Below are 20,989 nucleotides of genomic sequence, written 5' to 3'. Positions count from 1 at the left end.
TTAATGTTCTTTTACCTGTAAAGGGTTAACACAGGGAACCAAACCCCTGACCAGAGGACCAATCAGGAAACAAGACTTTTTCAAATCTGGGTGGAGGGAAGTTTTGGGGGCGAGTTCTTTGTTCTTTGTCTTGGTCTGTTCCTTTTCTCGTCTCTGAGAGTGATTTTTCTATCTCCAGGTTTTCTAATCTTCTGTTTCCAAGTTGTAAGTACAAGGATAGTAAAACAATAGGTTTATATTGGTTTTTTTTGTATTTACATGTGTGTAGTTGCTGGAATGTGTTAAATTGTATTCTTTTGGAATAAGGCTGTTTATTCATTTTTTTCCTTTAAGCAGTTGACCCTGTATATTGTCACCATTATACAGAGCCTACTTTTAATGTCTTTTTCTTTCTTTTTATATAAAGCTTTCTTTTTAAGACCTGTTGGAGTTTTCTTTAGTGGGGACTCCAGGGAATTGAGTCTGCAGCTCACCAGGGAATTGGTGGGAGGAAGAAGTCAGGGGGAAAAATCTCTTTGTGTTAGATTTACTAAGCCTGACTTTGCATACCCTCTGGGTGAGGGGGAAGAGAGATTAGATCTCTCGGTACTTGTGTTTCCAGGACTGGAAGCAGGGAATCTCCTAGGGTCGTCCAGGGAGGGGAGCCTGGGAGGAAGTAACAAGGAGAGGGGGTTATTTCCCTTTGTTGTAAGACTCAAGGCATCTGAGTCTGGGGGTCCCCCAGGGAAGGTTTTGGGGAGACCACAGTGAGCTAAGCACTGTATAATTCCTAGCTGGTGGCAGCGATACCAGGTCCAAGCTGGTAACTAAGCTTGGAGGTTTTCATGCTAACACCCATATTTTGGATGCTAAGGTCCAGATCTGGGAAGAAATGTTATGACACAAGTACTGATTTTTGCCCCAGATCCCTAAGCGGCCCCCTCAAGGGCTGAACTCACAACTCCGGGTTTAGCAGGTCAATGCTCAAACCACTGAGCTATCCTTTCCCCCTTCCAATAGTCTGGTGAGCTGCCAAATTGGAAGTCTGGCCAGATCTGTGACATCTTTAGGAACCTAAAGTCCCACTGAAAGTCAATGGGATTTAGCCCTGGTCTAAACTGTGTGTGTGTGGGGGGGGTGGAAATCGATCCAAGTTACACAACTTCAGCTACGCGAAGTTGACACACTTAGATCTACGTACCGTGGTGTCTTCACTGCCATGACTTGACTGCTGCCACTCCCCCATCGACTCTGCTTGCGTCTCTCGCCGAGCTGGAGTACAGGAGTCATGGGAGAGGGCTCGGAGGTCAAGTTATCGCGTCAAATTGATCCCCATTGGATCAATTGCTGCCTGCCAATCTGGCAAGTAGTGTAAACATACCCTTAGACTTCCAAGGCCAGGAGTGCACGAGTAAAGGTTGCTGGCTGTACTGGTGAAAGCCATAGCAGTGCACCCTCCTAGCGCAGATGCAGTGTGTACTGGTAAATGGTTCTTTTGCCGGTATAGCTTATGTTGGTTCCCTGTGCAAAATAACCCACACCAGCAAAAACATTTTTATGGGTGTAAAACTGTCTCTAGACTAGGGCTTTTGTCAGTCTATAAAAATGTCGCACACACACATCACATCTCTAAATGATACTGCTGTATCAGCAAAAGTTTCTAGTGTACACTTGGCCTTAGTCACTTAGGTGCTTTTGAAAACGTAGCCCTCTCTGAGCAATTCTTAGTCTATAGTTTGATTGCAGACAGCTTCTGGCAGGAATTCAGAATTCAAGCTGTTTAAACTTGACACAGGACACATGACATCTTGCTGTTTGCTGAGTGGATGGCGCATAATGTAACTCTTCAGATCAAGTTGCTAGTATAAATATTTATGTTCACCAATCTGAAATTGGCTCTCTGCATTCCTGCACTATTAACTTGAAAATCTGTTTCTGCAAACATTCCTGCCAGTGAACCCATTCACTACAACTGTCATGGAAAGCAAATATGAATGGAGTATGGATGCTGCTAAATCAATTTACATAAGCATTCAAATGAACATTTGTTGAGGAGTTTTTCAGTAGTATACACCCAACTGTAGCTACAGTCTTGACCAATAACTATGCTTAAGTTTTGTGCATAGTGCAAGGGGTGCTGCAGTACCCCCAGGTTTTACGTGGGGCTCTGTTCCTGGCCCCACGCCCGAGGTCCTGACTGTCGGTCTCACGGAAGGGGCTCTGTGCCCACCCCCAGCTGTGGCCTCAGCCTGGGCCCCTTCCCCATGTGCATCCTCCCCTCCTGAAGTCACGGCCCTGCTCTTGGCCCCAGCTCTAGGGGGTGGCAGGCAGCTCAGACAGGGGCAATGGAAGGGTGCAGCACCCCCACTATAAAAAGTGTTCCAGAGCCACTGGTTCTGTGCATCATGATTAGGGTACATTGGTTCTCGCCTATGTGCTTTTCATGTCTGAAGAGAGAAACTTACTAAGTTATCCTCTGACTATTTTTAGTCAATTATACCCAAAAATATCCTGGTCTTTTTCCTGTCTTTTTTAAAATCAGTCAGTGGATGATAAAGTCACCATATGGTCCACAGTAAAACCCTAAATGCTTGTAGTGCCAAATAAATAATGATCAAAAGAAGACAAAAAAAACCAAAGTTTAAAAGAGATTATGATTAAGAGTGAAACAGTCAGACTGAAAGGAGCAAAGCAAGCATTTGGTGGAAATACGCATGGGTTTGCAACAGAAGGGCAGATTTTTGCTGTAGGCAAAATGTATGCAACCACTTGAAGAATTTTAATTGTGGCTTATTTTATACATGGGTCAAACTGGGAGCCAAGAGCTTTTAATACCAAGAAAGTGATTTTGTATGCAATACCAGCTCTAACAGGAAGCCATCAGAGGGGCCAAAATTAGGCAATAAGACACTCCCAGGCAATGGATTTCAGGGGATCTGTTACACGCCTTGAGTGCTGTTAAGGGACATGAGGCCAAAGGGCATGGGATTTTCAGAGAGCAAGAAGGCCAATTATTTCCAAGGACTGTGCTCGCCTGGGGTGCCTGCTTGCTATTAGCAAGAGAACATAGAATCCTAAAAGAAATAAAAAGTTAGAGCTGCCCATTTTAAAGGGGCTAGAAACGTACTTCTCCGTCATCACACTGTCTCACATACGGTCTGGTGGCCTGGGATAGGCTCACGTGGTACGGAAATGGTTGGGGGAAGGAGGAGTTGCTGGGTGCTGCACAGTGGGACTGGAGCAAGACCCAATGCCTCAGAGTGGGAGGTCAGAGGCCAATCAAAAATGTGCTGCTCCTCCTCATTGTCACACCAAGGGTTACCCCGTGCTCAGTTCTTCTTCGACTGGAGCAGGCTCCTTTTCCAATGTGTGGTAGTCAAAGCAGCGTGACTCTGGGGAGAAATAGTTACTCTCTCCCAGCTGGACAGGAGTTCAGATCTGCTGTGTGTGTGTGTGTGTCAGAAGAGGATGGGCCAAATACAGAGGGGAGTCTATGTTGGCAGAATTCACCCCCCAGACCTTGCCAAGCACGATTTTGCTCTCACAGTGGCAACACCATAGAAGCCAGTGGTGTAACTGGCCTCAGCACCAGGACCTTGGTACACACCTCACAGCAACTTAGGCATCACCCCCCGCCTGCCAACACATTCATTTCTGCATTCGTCCCAGTAAGCCAGCCCAACTCAGCATGACTAGCGGAGAGGGGTGCAGCAGGGAAGGCAGCTCACCGGAGAGTGTAAAAGTATGTGAGGGAGGCCACCCCCTACTATAACTTACCTGTTCCCTTGCCCCATCCAGTCCATACAAAATGCAGCCACTCAGATCAGCTCCCCAACCCTTGGCTCCAACTGTGTCACTTCTTTTTCAAATCCTTCTATCAGCTCACCTGGCTCCACGGCACCAAATTCCAGCCCCTTGCAGTCACCTTCAATGCCCTACGTACTTCTGCCCCTCGCTACACCCTGCTGGGCTTACTGCATGGGCCTGCATCTCCATCTGTTCTGCCAGCAATGCCCACTCCAACGCACTGTCAGTCCACCTCTCCCCGACCCATGAAACTCCCTTCTCAAGCTGGCCCGCAAGGTCGCTGCCCTGCGCTCATTCAAATCTTTCCCAAAGACCCACCTCCTCCAAGAAAAGAGCAGATGAGTGGCCAGAGCCAAAGCCCTCTGCAGGCCGCGAGAGCCCTTCCATCAGCTTCAAGGGGCTTTGGATCAGGCTCGTCTCAGGTATCTGTTTATCAGTTTCATCTCTTCAAACTCGGAGGGAGCTGCCCATTTAGGGACTGAACGCTGACAAGGGGAGCCTAGAAGCACTGGCAATATGTCTGGGGGCCGCTGTCGGGGGAGAGGAGCGGGTGAGTGCGGAAGGAAGATGGGCACTTACTGGCTGTTGACATTCCAGCCTTAACATTAACTCGAGGTTATTTTTGTCCGTACACACAGTGCTGCAGAGCATGCACATTACGAGACAGGCAGACACCCGTACTTACAGCTAATCTTGGCTCGACGAAGCTTCCTGTCAGGTGGACGAGGAACATCTGTGCGGGATCTTGAAGGCAGCACAGCGCATCTGTCAAGGTGGTGGCAGCCCACAGCGGGTTTGCAGCCGGTTTTACACAGATAAGTACTAGCTGCCGTTACAAAGTTGCTCCGTTCACCAGGATCATTTCAATCTGGGTGAACCCTCTTTAACTCTTGTTTTACTCATCACCATCAGAGAGCACAGCGGTGATCCAGTTGGCCGAGGGGATGTCACACTCATAGCAGAACTCAGCTCTCCATGCCCTGCAGCCTTGGATAATCATCGCACATCATACCAGGAGGTGCAACCTGGAGGGGGAAAGACATTAGACATGGGTCTGCTGGACCACTGCTAAACACTAGGGGCTAGATTCTTTTCTCCCATACAATGGCTTTACTCCAAACAGGGTCACTCCAGTTTTACACCAGTTTAAGTGAGGCTTGGTCCACACTGAAGATTGGCCCCAGTGACAGCCCACAGGTGTGGCTGCACCAATGCAAGCTACAGAATAGACAGACTATACTGGACGCTGTGATTTGCACCTTCTTGAAATCGGGATGAGATGCATTGGCTTATATTGGCTTTGTCTGCCTACATCAGAGCAGCCACACTAGCGGCTGAAACCCCGCAAGGTCACCCTAGTGCTACAGGGCCTGCCAAAATGCTCCTCTTGTCTAACTCTGTGCTTATGCAATGCTTTGCTTCTTTTCGTATTTCACTGCTGGAGGCAAAGGCCGAAGCAGCCAGACATATGCAGGATGTACCCCCTGCTCCGGTTTAGCAGGCAGAGTGGCATGAATAGATCTGTAAGCAGGGTATGAATGAATGCTTCCCTGAGAGCTAGTGAGAGGGGGGAAGAGACCCTGGGTGTGTTTATGTAAATACAGTTTGCTCCTGTTTTGCTTAGATTTGCTAGATATTCAACTGATGGAGCGGTGTTTTGCTCGTTGTAATCAACTTGGCTGGTATTGGGTTGCAAATTAGGAGGGTAGTGAAATTATGGTTACCAATGTTTGTAATTACTGTGAGAATACAGAAAAGAAGGACTGTCTCAAAGGAGGGAGTCACTTTCAGTGTAAAGAACCTTGGTAGAACAAGAGCTCGAATGTCTGAGCCCTTTGAAAACATAATGGCTGGGGGCAGGAATACCAGCCAGGAAATAGGCTACTTTAACCTGTTCCCCAAACTGTTCAAAGAATAGAGCTAAATAGGCTCATTAGGAACCTCTTTGTTATGTTCCATGCCCAGTCAGAGCCAAAACCAGTTGTGGTGAGACTCTGTTTCTGCTCAAAATGGAAATCACAGAACTCAAATCACTTGTGGCAAGATGGTGCTTCTGCCCAGCCTGCACAGAGCTAAAGTCAGTAAGAGACTGCCCAGTGGGAGCTGCAAGCAGGCAGCTGGTGAGGAGTGGCCAGCAGACCCCCCCACACCTTTACCCCCCACCTTTTCAGAGGGGTAGCCATGGGCTAAAAGGCACTTCCTCAGATGCATGTTGTGGAAAATACAGTAGCAGGAATATATATATACAGTACAGGAAAAGATGGGAGTTGCCTTACCAAGTGTGGGGGGGGTCACTGCTAACGAGACAATTCAATTAACAGTAGAATACCAAGGGAGGAAAAATCACTTTTGTAGTGGTAATGAGGGTGGCCCATTTCAACCAGGGTCTGCACTGACCAAGGACAGCAAGTGTGAGTGTAGAACTGATAAATGAAATTGTTTTTAATTGTTCACTTTATTAATGTAACTTCTGTTCACCATTCACTACACTTGCCTACACTGTAACTTCTGTTCCATATTGTAATTCAAACCCCATTTTAAAACACTCACTCCATTTTGTAAAAGCTTCCTCCAACCTTCATTTTTGCAAACCCTGCTGTAATCTTATTAGTTTAGTTTAGATGTGTGAATGAGGTATGTATGAATGATGGAATCAGCCTCCAGCCCCAGCCTGTCCTGATGAGATAAAGTTCAAATACCAACGGCTGAAGACCTAGACAACAGCCCTAAACAAAGTAAGAAGCATCCACCCTAAAAAGAAAAGGACAACAGAACAACAGAAGGAAGATCAAAGCCAGGTCCAAGGCTGAAAGTCACGCCTGCAATTGATGGGTGATCAATCTAAACCTAGAGGCAGCGTGACACAGCAAGACCTATAGACTTTGAATCCAAACTAAAAGCCTATAAAAAAGAAGGGTGAGATGAGAGACTCTGGGTATCATTCTGCTGCCAGCATGGAAGAACATCGGTGCCTGCCCAACAGAGATCCAGCTCAGCCTTGTGCCTAGCTTTCCTGGCCAGTTAGCTGCCACAAGCTACGAACCCAAGCTGCAAAATCAAGCCATGAACTTAAGCTATCTTCAGGACTGGTAACTATGCAGCAGCTGCAGAACACCTGATGAGTGTGGGTGTGTGTGTGTGAATGTGTGTATGTGTGTGTGTATAGGTATTAGGTATAATGTGAATGTGTGTGTGTGTATAGGTAATAGGTATAATGTGTGTGTATAAGAATTAAGATATTAGTTATTAGTCATAAATTGTTATCATAATAAATGTGGCATCTTTGTCTTGTCCCCTTTAATAAGATCCTGCTGGTTTTTACTGGTCTAATATAATTGGTACAACATGAGTGGGGAGCACAGAAGGGGTGGGCATGTGAAGGGGACTTTTGGATTGCTGAACTTAAGAACCTGAGGGGAAAAGGGCACAGCTCAACCTACTTGGGGTGAGTCTTTTACTCATGGTTTATCTTTATGAATCATGTTTTCCCAGATTAATGCCAAGTTACTTCCCTCCTTTTATTAAAAGTTTCTTTCTACACTAAGACTCTGTGCTGGCGAGTGGGGCAGTATTCCTCTCAGAGGCGCCCGAGGTGATGTGTAAATTTCCTAGGTTATTGGGTGGGGGCTCAAGCCAGTTCTGTGTTGGATCGATGGAAAGGAGCCCCTAGATATTGAACCTGGCCCTGGTTGCTGCTGGCTCTGCCTGGGTTACGGATCATTTACTATGGGCCAGTGAGGTGGGAGGAGGAAATCATTCGTACCACTGTGCATAAGGTCAAAGCTGAGTCCGCAAGAGGGGAATGATCTAAGCTGGCTCCTGCGTTCGCCATCGAACTCTACCACATTCCCATGCCCAGCCAGCCTGTGAAAAGCACTGCAGGGACGCAGCCCTTGTGGTTACAGAGAGCTGCCTCCTCACCCTGGCAGAGGGACACCAGTCGGCATCCCGGCCAAGCTGGGACACATCCTGGTGGGAGGCACAGTCCAGTGCTCTGAATACAGGGTAACTCCTGCCCTGTCCAGAGCTCTTAGACCAGTTCTGTTCCTTTCCAGCCTCACAGCCACACCTCTCAAACAGGCCCACACGAGAGCCCCCCTCAACCACCACAACAGCCTCCTCTCCGGCCTCCCAACGCACACACACAGACATTGCTTCCTTCAACCCATACCAAATACAGCCACTAAGGTCATCTCCCCAGCTCTTTCCCCACTTCCAGTCCTTCCACTGGCTCCCCATCTGTTAGCCCAGCAAATTTAAGCTTCTGGTCACCCCACCCTTACAGGTCTGTCCATCCCTTATCCTTTAATCACAAGCCCACACCGCCTCTGAGCCATATCCCCTAACGCTCCACCCCCTCTGCACCACCCGCGTTCTCATCTTTGTCAACTCGCTTGTCATCTTCTCCCACAACTGCCTCTGCAGTCTCCTGTGCACGGGACAAGCTCACCGCGCTCAGGCACAGAGCCTGTACCCTGCCTACACCCCACACCCTCTTCCAGGCCCATTTGTCCTGTGTTGCCTCCAGCGAACCTAACTTTTAAAATAACCATCTCGCTTCTCCTTCCCGTACCCTCTGCCTTATACCACGAGCTCCTCACTGTGGGGCTGTCCCTGCTTCGCTGTCTGGAAAGCACTACCACACTGTGTGAACTAACTCACAAAGAGTAACAACATTTCCTATTGGTACAACACTAGCACCTCGGGGGCCCAGCTCAAATCAGAGCCCCTTGGTGCCAGCTCCTGTCTCAAGTGCTTTTCATCTGTAGGGCCCCAAGTGCTTTACAGAGGTGGGGATCATCAGTAGAGCTGGTTGGAAAAAAAAAAGTCTGTTATAGTTCAGGGAAATTATTTTAAGAATTGTTTTACCAGATTTCCCCAGGATACGTTTTCCAGTTTTTAACAGAAACTGAAACCTAAACATTTTTTGTTTTTTGAAAACTATTTTTGGTAAAAAAAAAAATGAATATGGTTTGTTTTTCAATAAAATACATCGGTCAAATTTTTCCCATTTTTTTCAAAAATAAACTAAAGTGAAAAACATTCCAAGGCAATTTTGGTTTAGGTTGAAAATCCATTTTTTGTCAGAAAATTTCAGGTAGCGCTATTCAGTTCTTCCCATTATACAGATGGGGGAACAAGAAAGCAGGGTCAAATGACCCCCTCATTGACCTTGGCTGAGACCTAATCTCTTTGGATCTGATTCTCTGTTGCTCTGTGCCTGCACTTGGCACAGATATCACTCTCAGGACAGCCATGGACCTACCCAAAAGGCAGCCTTAGGGCTGCTCTAGCTTATGCTCCAGCTGCAATGGCTTTCTAGGGATTATCTACTTTACACTAGACTGGAAAAGATTTTGCTTCCACATGTCCCTTCTCTTCCCCAGCTCAGTCCCTTCACCAGGGGAACTGGGAGAGAGGCCAGACTAGTGTAGATCTGTCCCAGAAGCCCTACACCAACAGATGGAGCAATAGGTATTATCTGGGAGCCTCTTCCCCGCCTTTATGGCCTCATTACAATGACAGAGCAAAGAGACAGAGTACAAGGGAGAATCGGGTCCTCAGTCTCAGTTACTCAATTTGTACAATGGGTTTATCAACCCCCATTAAGCCCCAAGGGCCACAGGCAGAGGGTATCCTCCATTCACTGATCTCTCCCTGGATCTCACAGAAAGGGGCAGGAGGATCAGCCATTTCCATGGCACTGCAGCCTGTCATGCTCAGATCAAGGACATTTTAAATACTCCTCCTTACACCCCCCAAAGGTGCAACAGATTTAAATGACCCGTATATCACTCCAGTAGTTAAGAGGACTCTGTCAGGTCACCCTTCCTCCGTTTGTTCAGCCCACTTGTCCTAGATGCATAGATTCCAAGGCCAGAAGGGTCCATTGTGATCATCTAGTCTAGTGGTTTTCAGACTCTTTAGGCTGCCTACATCTTTCCAAATAATGTAGGCCACCTCGTACCCCTGTATGAGATAGGGTCATAATATACCTATGATTAGATTACCAAGTCTTACTAAATAAAGTGCATTGTCCACCATTACAGGATTTTTCTCGTGTACCCCGTGACAAGAGCTTGCTTACCACTAGGAATCCGTGTACCCCAGTTTGAAAACCACTGATCTAGTCTGACCTCCTGTCTAGCACAGGCCAGAGAACTTCCCCCAAAGTAATTGCCAAAGCAGCTCTTTTAGAAAAACACCCAATCTTGATTTTAAAATGACCAGCAATGCAGAATCCACCATGACATTTGGTAAATTGTTCCTCTGGTTAATTACCCTCACTGTTAAAAATTTACGCCTTATTTCCAGTGTGAACATGTTTAGCTTCCTCTTCCAGCCATTGGCTCACATTGGACCTTTCTCTGCTAGATGAAAGAGCCCGGTACTAAATATTTGTTCCCCACATATATAGTTATAGACTGTAATTGAGTTGCCCCTTAAATTTCTATTTGTTACACTAAACAGCAGCGTCTCGTCTTCAGTTCGACTGTCCGCTACACTGTCGCATTCTGAGCGTACAGCATCCAGAGCAAGAAGAGACCGTGCTTAGGCACAGACTGTTATTGGGATTAAGCCTCCCTCACTATTTCGACCCTATGAATCTACATTTAAAAGTTTGAGTTAACCCTGGACCCCTTCCTTGCCCCCTCAAATGTCTCCATGCAACTTCTCATCAGTTTAACCTGGGGTCTTCGTTGCCCACATGGTGCCACTGGCTCTTCGCCAGCCTGTAATTTAAAGGCCTCCAGCTAGTAGCCCATCACCCTAACGACACAGACAGTTCCACTTCAGCACTATCTGCCTTTGCTGGAGGACCCAAGCTTTACGCTCAAGCAGCTTCCTTGGTGCTGTGCCTGCTACTGTCACCCACATTAACACAGAGTGGCTCTGTCCCCCTCTGCTGCGACACCCTGTCAGGGCACCGCTCCCTGCTCTGTGCAAACAGCCCTCTGGATAAATTAGTGCTCATCCTAAACGCAGCAACATGATGGAATCCACATTGAAGATGCAACATAAAGATGAGCATCAGATCATCAAGTTAGGCACAGATTTTCTTCCTTTCCTTCTCCTCTGTCCTTCCCCAGCTCAATAGAAAAATGACAGCTTCTGCCTAAAGGTTACCAGCTTTCATACAACACACCCTGCCCCCCTCCAACCCTGCTCCAAATCACCTTTGAATTGCTACTGCATTATTCCACCCATTTTTAAAAACTTTAATTAAAGACACACTCAAATCAGAGAGCCTATTTTTAGAATAATGGCCTGGGACCAGCTCTGCCATAGAGACATGCTGCGTGACTTTAAACACCAGACTCAACTGCTGTGCCTCAGTTTACCCATCTGAGGGCAGTCATACTAACACACCTCAGAGGGATGCTATGCAAGTAGATTTATGTCCACAGTGTGTTTTAAAGTTTTCTGGTGAAAAATGCTTGTTAGATTAGACTGTATTGCTTCTTCAGTTCCCACATCCCAGGTCCCACAGAAGCCAAACAGAAACTGTATTTGCAATAATACTGCTCCCTGCTCTTGCATGTCTTTCACATTAATTTCCAGCACAACATACACAGTCCATAGATTATCTACACATAATGCAAAACCTTGAGAGACACATGCATTCTCTTATCTGTCTCCCACACACAGAGACACTCTATGCCCAGACATTACATTGTCACACACATGCTGCACAAACCTCAGACTGCTCTTCCAGTACGTACACACACACACAAAATTGACCCACATACACTGCACAGAAGCTACACACACATATTATGCATGCACACAAACCCCAAGAGATACCTACACTTTGCACTCGTGTGCTCACACAGACACACAGACAAAATACCAAGCCACACCACATACTGCACACTCACAGACTGCTCTTCAGAGTCACATATACCACTGAGACCATTCTGGGGCAGTCACTGCCTCCCACACTCACCAAGCCAGATCCCTGTACATCAGGCGAAACTGCCCGCAGCTACTCACCCCTCATGGCCCGTTCCTTTTGCTACCAGCAGTGATGGACCATCCTCTGCTCAGACAGCATCACAAAAGGCCACACACACTCACAAAACCGTGGAAGGGACTGAAAAGAATCCCACCTAGCCCCACGACTGTATTTTCCTGGCTCTTCACAGGAGAGGAACAAAGTCATGGGTCAAAGCTGGTGCCTGACAGGAGCAAAGCACCCAGCTATGGCTACTGTATAAAGATTGCAACAGTAAAGAGCTCAGAGAAGAGGAGGGTTTGTTCAGGCTGTTCACTCTGTGCAGAGTTCCTCGGCTTACCCAGCTCTGGGCTCCAGCCATGTACTCACTAATACATCCCAGACGTCAGGGGCAGGGGGTGGGCCCTGCCTGTTCTCTCTGGCTGAGCAAAAATGCAGAGACGCTGCTGGGTGAGTGCACAGAACACACATCTCAGGCAGACTCGAGGGTCTGCTTTATGTTACCGGACTTGTTTTGGCAGAAGGCTGCCCAAATATATGTGAAACAAGGAGACAACCCAACATGCTTAAGCACTGGATTTACCCCGAGAAACACCAGCCTAAAAGCATGTGCATTTTTCCTTCCCAAATTCTCTACGTCTGACCCCTGACCTTATAAATGCTTATATCAGCACAGCTATTTGGAGGTTATATTTTCCTGAACAGAGAATATGCATTACCAGACCCCATAGACAAGGACCCACCAACTCGAAGCAACTCTGGCATAACAGATGCAAAATCTGCAGATATATCTCCACTGCTATGATGATCAATACCCCCCACAACACATCTTTCAAGATCCAGGGGCCCTACGTACACCTATCGCAATGTATGGGCTACCGCATCCAGTGTGCTAAATGCCCCAATAACAACTATGTGGGTGAAATGAAGCAACCACTATGATCTCTAATGAGCTCACACTGAAAAATGATAAAAAGACAAAAACACCCTATCACCCATGGGTGAACACTTTTCACAAAGAGTTCTGTGGCACCTTATAGACTAACACATCTGTTAGTCTATAAGGTGCCACAGGACCCTTTGTTGCTTTTACAGATCCAGACTAACATGACTACCCCTCTGATACTTTTCACAAAGCGATCGCTCCACATCTGACCTCTCAGTCCTTGCAGGAAACCTGCACAACACGTTCAGAAGATGAGCCTGAAAGCTAAATTGGTAATTTAGCTAGTCACTAAAAATCATGCACTCAATAAAGACACTGGATTTATGGCACATAGCAAGAGTCTATCACTCACTAATTCTCCTTTGACCTGGGACTGCAGAGGTGTTACCTGCCCTCTTTACCTTGAATGATCTTTTAGAATCACAGAATCTTAGGGTTAGAAGGGACCACAAGGGTCATCTAGTCTAGCCCACACCCCATCCCTTGCAACATGTTAACTCCTTATGATAACCAATCTGTTCCACCTTGCATTTTGCTGTGATACCGAGTACCTTTCCCAACCCTGAAGAACTGCTCTGAGTAAACTCAAAAGCTTGTCTCTTATGGTACGTCTTCACTACCGGCAGTATCAGCGGGTAGCAATCGATTTCTCGGAGATCGATATATTGCGTCTCATCTAGACGCGATATATCGATCCCCAAACGTGCTCCTGTCGACTCCGGAACTCCACCAATGCGAAAGGTGGCAGCGGAGTCGACATGGGGAGCCACGGATGTCAATCCTGCACCGGGAAGACTGTAGGTAACTCGATCTAAGATACTTTGACTTCAGCTACACTATTCACATAGCTGAAGTTGTGTATCTTAGATCGATCTCCCCCACCCGTAGCGAAGACCAGCCCTCACCAACAGAAGATGATCCTGTAAAAGATACTACCTCACCCACCTTGTCTTTCTAAAAGACCTTTTAAAACAGTTTATTCTGAAAATAAGGAAGAACAGTTCAAGCGTATCCAGTGATTCAAGCCTTTCTGGAAGACAATCCTGTAAAGCTGAATAGAAATTAAACTAACAGAGTTCTAAAGAAATTATCCTAATATATAGAGAAAACGTGCCTATTGGATTTGTAAAGCCAACCTAGGCAATTGAATAGAGAATTACATCCTCGTTGCTGAATTATGTAGGTAAGATTGGCTCTCTTTCCATATGATGCTGCCATAAGGAAATGGCTAGTTGCTATGTTCTGCGTTTGGCAGGTGTTAGTGTGGTTTATTTGGGGTAAGGTGGTAATATCACCTATGCTGCACAATGTAATAATGTTTCTTACTATTACTTTTTTCATATCATTTTGTACCAAAAGGAAAAAACAGTTGTGCAATATCATTCCCATCTTACCTTTCAGAGTTTACCTATGGCAGGTCTACACTACCGGGGGTAATCCGAGCCAAGTTACACAGCTCCAGTTTATGTGAATGTAGTTGGAGTTAACGTAGCTTAAGTCAACTTACTGCGATGTCTACACTGCGCTGGGTTGATGGGAGAAACTCTCCCATCGACTCACCTTATGCTTCTCGTTCCGGTAGAGTACCGGAGTCCATGTGAGAGCGATCTGTGGTCGAATTAGCAGGTCTTCACTAGACCCACTAAATCGACCCCCGGTGCATTGATTGCCGCAGCATTGATCCCAATAAGTGTAGCCATACTCTTACATAGCATCACTTGCATAGACCATGTCATCATATTTTTCACTTTCAATTTGCCTTGCTGATAATCTCTTCAAAAGTTTTGCAGGACGTGCTTGAGTATATTTGCATAGCTACATATATTATTTTAAATGGAAAAAAATACGTTGAGGCAATACTAGTTTTCAAATTTAGAAGGCAGGAAATGTAACAGCTAATGTTTTCATAACATTACTTCACTCACATTGTACATGTTTAGTATTTCAGCGGACTAGTTAGGGGGACAACACATCTTAAAATAACATTATTGCAATATTTTAGTTAAAATTTACCAAGTGAGCCACAAAGTCTATGTATTCCCACCATGACATTAAATATAATTGGGGAAAAAAGTGATATTCACTGATTAAAACAAAACCAGAACCACACTTTTCCTAGAGAAGTGTTTATGTAAATATTGGCTATGCTGCTTTAGATCTATAGATAGGGCCCTACCAAATTCATGGTCCATTTTTGTAAATTTCATGTCCATAGCTTTTAAAAAATCTTATATTTCACAGTTTCAGATATTTAAACCTTAATTTTCACAGTTTTGTAACAAAACATGAATATGTATTTGAAAACAACAAAATACAAACAGGTAAAGCCCTTAAGATGCAACGTTTCTCCAGCAGGGGGTCCTGACCCAAAAGGGGGTTGCAGGGCTATTGTAAGGGGGTCACGGTATTGCCACCCTTACTTCTGCACTGCCTTCAGAGTTGAGCGGTGGCTGCTGGCCAGGTGCCCAGCTCTAAAGGCAGCGCTGCTGCCAGCACAGAAGTAAAGGTGGCAATACCATGATCCCCTACAATAGCCCTGAGACATTCTTTTGGGTCATGACCCCTAGTTTGAGAAATGCTGTGTACTTTTGCATCCTTTTAACCATAAAATACATAAAAGACCAGATTTCACAGGGGAGACCAGATTTCACAGTCCGTGATAGCGTTTTTCATGGCCATGAATTTGGTAGAGTCCTATCTATAGAGTATTAAGTGCAATGTGGCTCAGCTAAGCCAAGCTAATAACGTTATGAGCACATTTCCTCTGCAAATCTTAGTAACTATGACATTGAAAACAATTATACTGAAGACTCAATGGGCCTATGGAGACAAGCTGTTGCAAGAGATTTGGAGATGAAATTCAATCAAGTCCACCCCAAGTGGGAAGGTGAGAGATTTTTAGTTCTGCCTTAATTGCAAACTTTACACAATCCTAACTAATAGATTCATAGACTTTAAGATCAGAAGGGACCATTATGATCATCTAGTCTGACCTCCTGCACAAAGCAGGCCACAGAATCCTACTCATCCACTTCTATAACAAACCCCTAACCTATGTCTGAGTTACTGAAGCCTTCAAATTGTGGTTTGAAGACTTCAAGCTGCAGAGAATCCTCCAGCAAGTGACCCACGCCCCACGCTGCAGAGGAAGGCAAAAAACCTCCAGGGCCTCTGCCAATCTGCCCCGGAAGAAAATTCCCTCCCGACCCCAAATATGGCGATCAGCTAAACCCTGAGTATGTGGGCAAGACTCACCAGCCAGCACCCAGGAAAGAATTCTCTGCAGTAACTCAGATCCATCCCATATAACATCCCATCACAGACCACTGGGCATACTTACCAGCTGATAATCAAAGATCAATTGCCAAAATTAGGCTATCCTATAAAACCATCCTTTCCATAAACTTATCTGGCTTTAAGACTAAGCTTGATATGTCCTTTGCCCCCACTACTCCCTTGGAAGGCTGCTCCAGAACTTCACTCCTTTAATGGTTAGAAACCTTTGTCTAATTTTGAGTCTAAACTTCCTAGTGTCCAGTTTATACCCATTTGTTCTTGTTTCCACATTGGTACTAAGTTTAAATAATTCCTCTCCCTCCCTAATATTAATCCATCTGATATATTTATAAAGAGCAAGCATATCCCCCCTCAACCTTCTTTTGGCTAGGCTAAACAAGCCAAGCTCTTTGAGTCTCCTTTCATAGGACAGGTTTTCCATTCCTCGGATCATCCTAGTAGCCTGTCTCTGAACTGTTCCAGTTTGAATTCATCCTTCTTAAACATAGGAGACCAGAACGGCACACAGTATTCCAGATGAGGTCTCACCAGTGCCTTATAGAATCATAGAATACTAGGGTTGGAAGGGACCTTAGGAGGTCATCTAGTTCAACCCCCTGCTCAAAGCAGGACCAATTCCCAGCTTTTTCCCCCAGTTCCCCAAATGGCCCCCTCAGGGACTGAACTCACAACCCAGGGTTTAGCAGGCCAGTGCTCAAACCACTGAGCTATCTATCTCTCCCCCTAAAGCTGGGGGCTTGGCTTATATAACGGTACTAACACCTCCTTATCTTTGCTGGAAATACCTCGCCTGATGCCTAATCTTACTGAAGTCTCCAAATTATTCTTATTACTTATTTGTATTACCATAGTACCTAGGAGCCTTAGTCAAGGATCAGACCCCCCCACCCCACACATTGCGCTAGGCACTGTACAAACGCAGAACAAAAAGCTGGGTCTCTGCCCCACAGAGAGTTTACAATAATGGCATTATTATACTACCAGTATTATTTTCTATCCTATTCTTTATACAGCCCCATATTTGCTTGCTTTCTTAACCACTGATGCACCTTGAATAAAGGTTAAGCAGAGTGGGATCCTGGTCTATGACTGGAAAATCTGCACACTATGGCAATACAAATAATAAAGTAATTAATAAATACTAATAGAACCCTCCACAGTGATGTCACGGCAAAGATCTTATTCCCTGATTTGGTTGCAGTTCATTTTGAACTCAATTCCATGGAGCCGTTCAAGCTGTTCTTTCCACTAGGTATTCCCAAGGCATTTGTCGATTCAACTGCTAGCCACTCTCCTAGTTTTGTTAAATCCCTCACAGCCATCTCTGGTCTAAATAACATTGGATCCATTTGCAATATTTGCCACCTCGCTGTTGACCTTCGCCTTTCCAGCTCATTAATAAACCAAAACACCAGAACTCTTATGGATCCTCTTGCCATGCTGAGGATGGACCGTTTGTTTCCACTCTTTGTTTTCCGTCTCTCATAAACAGGAAGGACTGTCCAGTGTTTAGGGCACTAGGGCTAGAGAACCAAGATTCCCTGCTCTGTCATAGGCTTCCTCTGACCTGGGGCAGATCACTTGGACCTGGTCTACGCTATAAAATTAGGTCGGTTTAACTACGTCAGTCAGGGGTGTGAAAAATCCACACCCCGAGTGGTGTAGTTAAGCTGACCTAAGTCTCTATATAGACAGCACTAGGTTGACGGAAGAGTTCTTCTATTGACCTAGCTACCGCTTCTCAGGGAGGCAGATTACCTACGCAAGTGGGAGAATCCCTCCCATTGGCAAAGGTAGAGCAGTGCTTCAGTGTAGCCAGCAGCACAGCTCTGCACAATGGCATTTCAAGGGTAGACTAGCCCTTGGGGTGGGTCTTCACAGCACAGTTAGCTTGAGGTATAAGTCAAGTGTTAACCGTAACCCAACTCCAGTCCACACACAAAAGTCTTTAGCTCCAGTCAAATGAGATTTGAACTCAACAGAGGTGGCTCTCAGGAGCTGTTGGTTGGAGCTTAAATGCCACTGAAGCGGAAGCCATTAACGCAGTGGGGACTCAGCTATGGTCTGTCTGTGCCTCAGTTCCCCATCTGTATAATATCCCTCCCTGTGTCACAGGGGTGTTGAGGATAAAAGACTCTCAAGATTGCGAGGTGCTCAGGTACCACAGTGATGAGGGCCCGATAAGTACTTTAAATCAGTGGTTGTCAACCCGGGGTACACATATTCCTGGAGGTTCGCAGAGGTCTTCCAGGAGGTACATCAACTCATCTAAATATTTGCCTAGTTTTACAACAGGCTTCAGAAAAAGCACTAGCAAAGTCAATACAAACGAAAATATCATACAGACAATGACATAAGCCACTTTCTCACTCTTCTACCACAGAGCCCAGGAGAAGCCGTTCCGACCTCACTTAAATAAGAAACAAAATGATGCAGCAAACAAGAGCATGAGGGGATTGGAAGAAAGAGAGCAGAGAGAAGGATGCCTTGCACCATCTCATATTACTTTCTCCAAGCTAGCTCTGACCAATTCCCGGCTCATTGTATCCCTCCTTCGTGGGAGCAGTTTACATCAGTGCACTGAGATGTGAAATTAAGACACAAGCTGAGCTTTACGGAACCCATCGGCATTGCCTGGGTATTCACACCACATTGACGAAGGACCCAAAGTGCTGCTCTGCCAGCTGCCTGTGCAGACATGCACTCTAAGGGCTCCTGGCATCTCTCCACAAGTCTCATGCATAGCTTTTCAAAAGCAGCTGGATGGCATTGCTTGTCAGCACCGCCCTTGGGGGAGGAATAGACCCTTCCTCTAAAGGGGCTTCTCCATCAGTAGTTAAGGCAGCTGAAGCTGCTCTGGAGGAGAGCTTCAAAACCTGCATTCCCTGTACCTGTACAAATGTTTGAATAATCATTTTGTATTCTTCATACAGGCCATGTATCTAAGTCTTTGGGAATTAATGTGCAAGGATTTAGCCACTCGGTCACCACTGATGTTAATAGGAGTGGCATGGAACAATTCCAGCATGCTCCACTGAAGACACATGACTATTTTCAAGTACAACTAACCCTTTCACCACTGGGCCTTGCTGCCGATACTGGGCCTGGGCAATAGAACATGGTGGAGGCTCTTGGAAGTATCACCATTCCACAGGGACGTACCATTCCAAAGGGGACATGCAGTGTGCTCGATGTTGCCCTCTAGGCGTTGGTGAAGAGAAGATAAGGGACATCTCTCTGCAGCTAGCCAGAGCAGGTCTCCTTTAGCACAAATACCAGAAGCCTGAGGTTTGGAGCCAAAGGACCAAGGTTCTTCTCCCAGCTGAGTCAGCTACGTCTCTCTCTGTGATTTACATGGTATAATTGTGTCTGTAGCACACGGGTCTGGCACTGTACTGGGGACAGCGCTAGTGGGCTGTATTGCCGGATGAGTATGAAGGGAGCACTAGAGGTGCACTTTGGCCCATGCACAAAGTACTTCAGGCACCAGGGAAGCCGTTAATTAGCAAAGCAGAATGAGGCTATTTTAAATTCTGGTTTAAAAAAAATATCAAAATCACAGTTGCAAGGAAAGTCACTCATTAGAACCCTGCGTGTCTTTACAGCAGAGGACAGGAGGAAAGTTACATGAGCCCCAGGCTTCCTCCACCCCCCCCCCAACACACACATAAACTAACATTCTTGTTTACAGTTGATTCCCCAAATGCTCTCCAAGCGCTGCCATCCTCAGCAGGGAGCCTGCTCACTACCCCAGCCAAACAACTTGCTTTTCACCTCCTGGCCTCCCAACCACATCACAAGAGTTCCAGAAAACTCCAGCAGGGCTCTTTTAAAGGGGCCAAACCCTGAAGGACTGAGTGTTAACTTAGCCTGTACGCGGGGCGAGCTATGTGTCTTGAGGTAAGAGACCACACTCCTCAAGGAGCGGGGAGCAGAATCCTGCTTCTAGGGGCTATCTAGGACACAGCAACGTAGGTCAGAATCAGAAGGGAGAAACCGTCCTGGTGGAAAGAGACCACTCTGTGCAGGGCTCATTTTCCACCCAATTTAGAACTGCCAGACCATCTAGACATCAGAGTCGTGTAAGGAGCAGATGGGGCTGTGCTCTGTTGTTTACACTCACAGGTCGAGCAGCCCAACTGTCTCACCAGCTGGAAACGTGGATGAAGAGCTGGAGCTTGTTAGAAGCAGCAGGCCGTATCATAACTCTCCTACTCAGATCTGAACCTTAGAGTTCAGAACATGAGAAGTTAGCATGAAACCTCCAACCTTAATTACCAGCTTGGATCTGATATCGCTGCCACCAGCCAGAAATTTCAATGTCTAGCTCACTCTGGTCTTCCCAAAACCTTCCCTGGGGGACCCCAAGACTCAGATGCCCTGAGTTTCACTACAAAGGGAAATAACCCACTTCCCTTCCCCCTCTTTACCTCCTCCCAGATTTCCCCACCCTGGGCACTCTAGGGTATTCCCTGCTCCAAGTCCTTGAAACACCAGTACTGAGAGATCTAATCTCTCTCCCTCACCCAGAGGGTATGCAAAGTCAGGCTTAGTAAATCTAACACAAAGAGATTTTTCCCCCGACTTCTTCCTCCCACCAATCCCCTGGTGAGCTGCAGACTCAATTCCCTGGAGTCCCCACTAAAGAAAAACTCCAACAGGTCTTAAAAAGAAAGCTTTATATAAAAAAGAAAGAAAAAAACATTAAAAATAGTCTCTGTATTAAGGTGACAATATACAGGGTCAATTACTTAAAGGAAAAAAATGAATAAACAGCCTTATCAAAAAAGAATACAATTTAAAACATTCCAGCAACTACACACATGTAAATACAAAAAAAAAAATATAAACCTATTGTCTTACTATCCTTGTACTTACAACTTGGAAACAGAAGATTAGAAAGTCTGGAGATAGAGAGATCACTCTCAGAGCCGAGAGGGCCACCAAACCAAGACAAAGAACACCACCCAAAACTTCCCTCCCTTGACATTTGAAAAATCTTG

General features: G+C 45.9%; 1 protein-coding gene across 2 annotated transcripts in view; it reads right to left on the bottom strand.

Annotated features, from left to right (window-relative positions):
- Positions 1-20,989, bottom strand: part of GJC2 (gap junction protein gamma 2) — a 140,940-nt gene that overhangs the window by 117,083 nt on the left and 2,868 nt on the right. The window contains exons 1-2 of one of the 2 annotated variants that reach the window (XM_030549879.1): positions 11,782-12,058; positions 4,472-4,811 (exon numbers count right to left, since the gene is read on the bottom strand). The gene's annotated coding sequence lies outside the window, so the exon portion shown is untranslated. Of the gene's footprint in view, positions 1-4,471; positions 4,812-11,781; positions 12,059-20,989 lie in introns of those variants that run through there. The other variant, XM_030549878.1, reaches the window with a different exon arrangement.

This window comes from Gopherus evgoodei, chromosome 2 (genome assembly GCF_007399415.2).
Source record: "Gopherus evgoodei ecotype Sinaloan lineage chromosome 2, rGopEvg1_v1.p, whole genome shotgun sequence".
In the NCBI taxonomy this organism is placed as follows: domain Eukaryota; kingdom Metazoa; phylum Chordata; order Testudines; family Testudinidae; genus Gopherus; species Gopherus evgoodei.
This window is presented reverse-complemented; position numbering and strand designations above follow the sequence as displayed.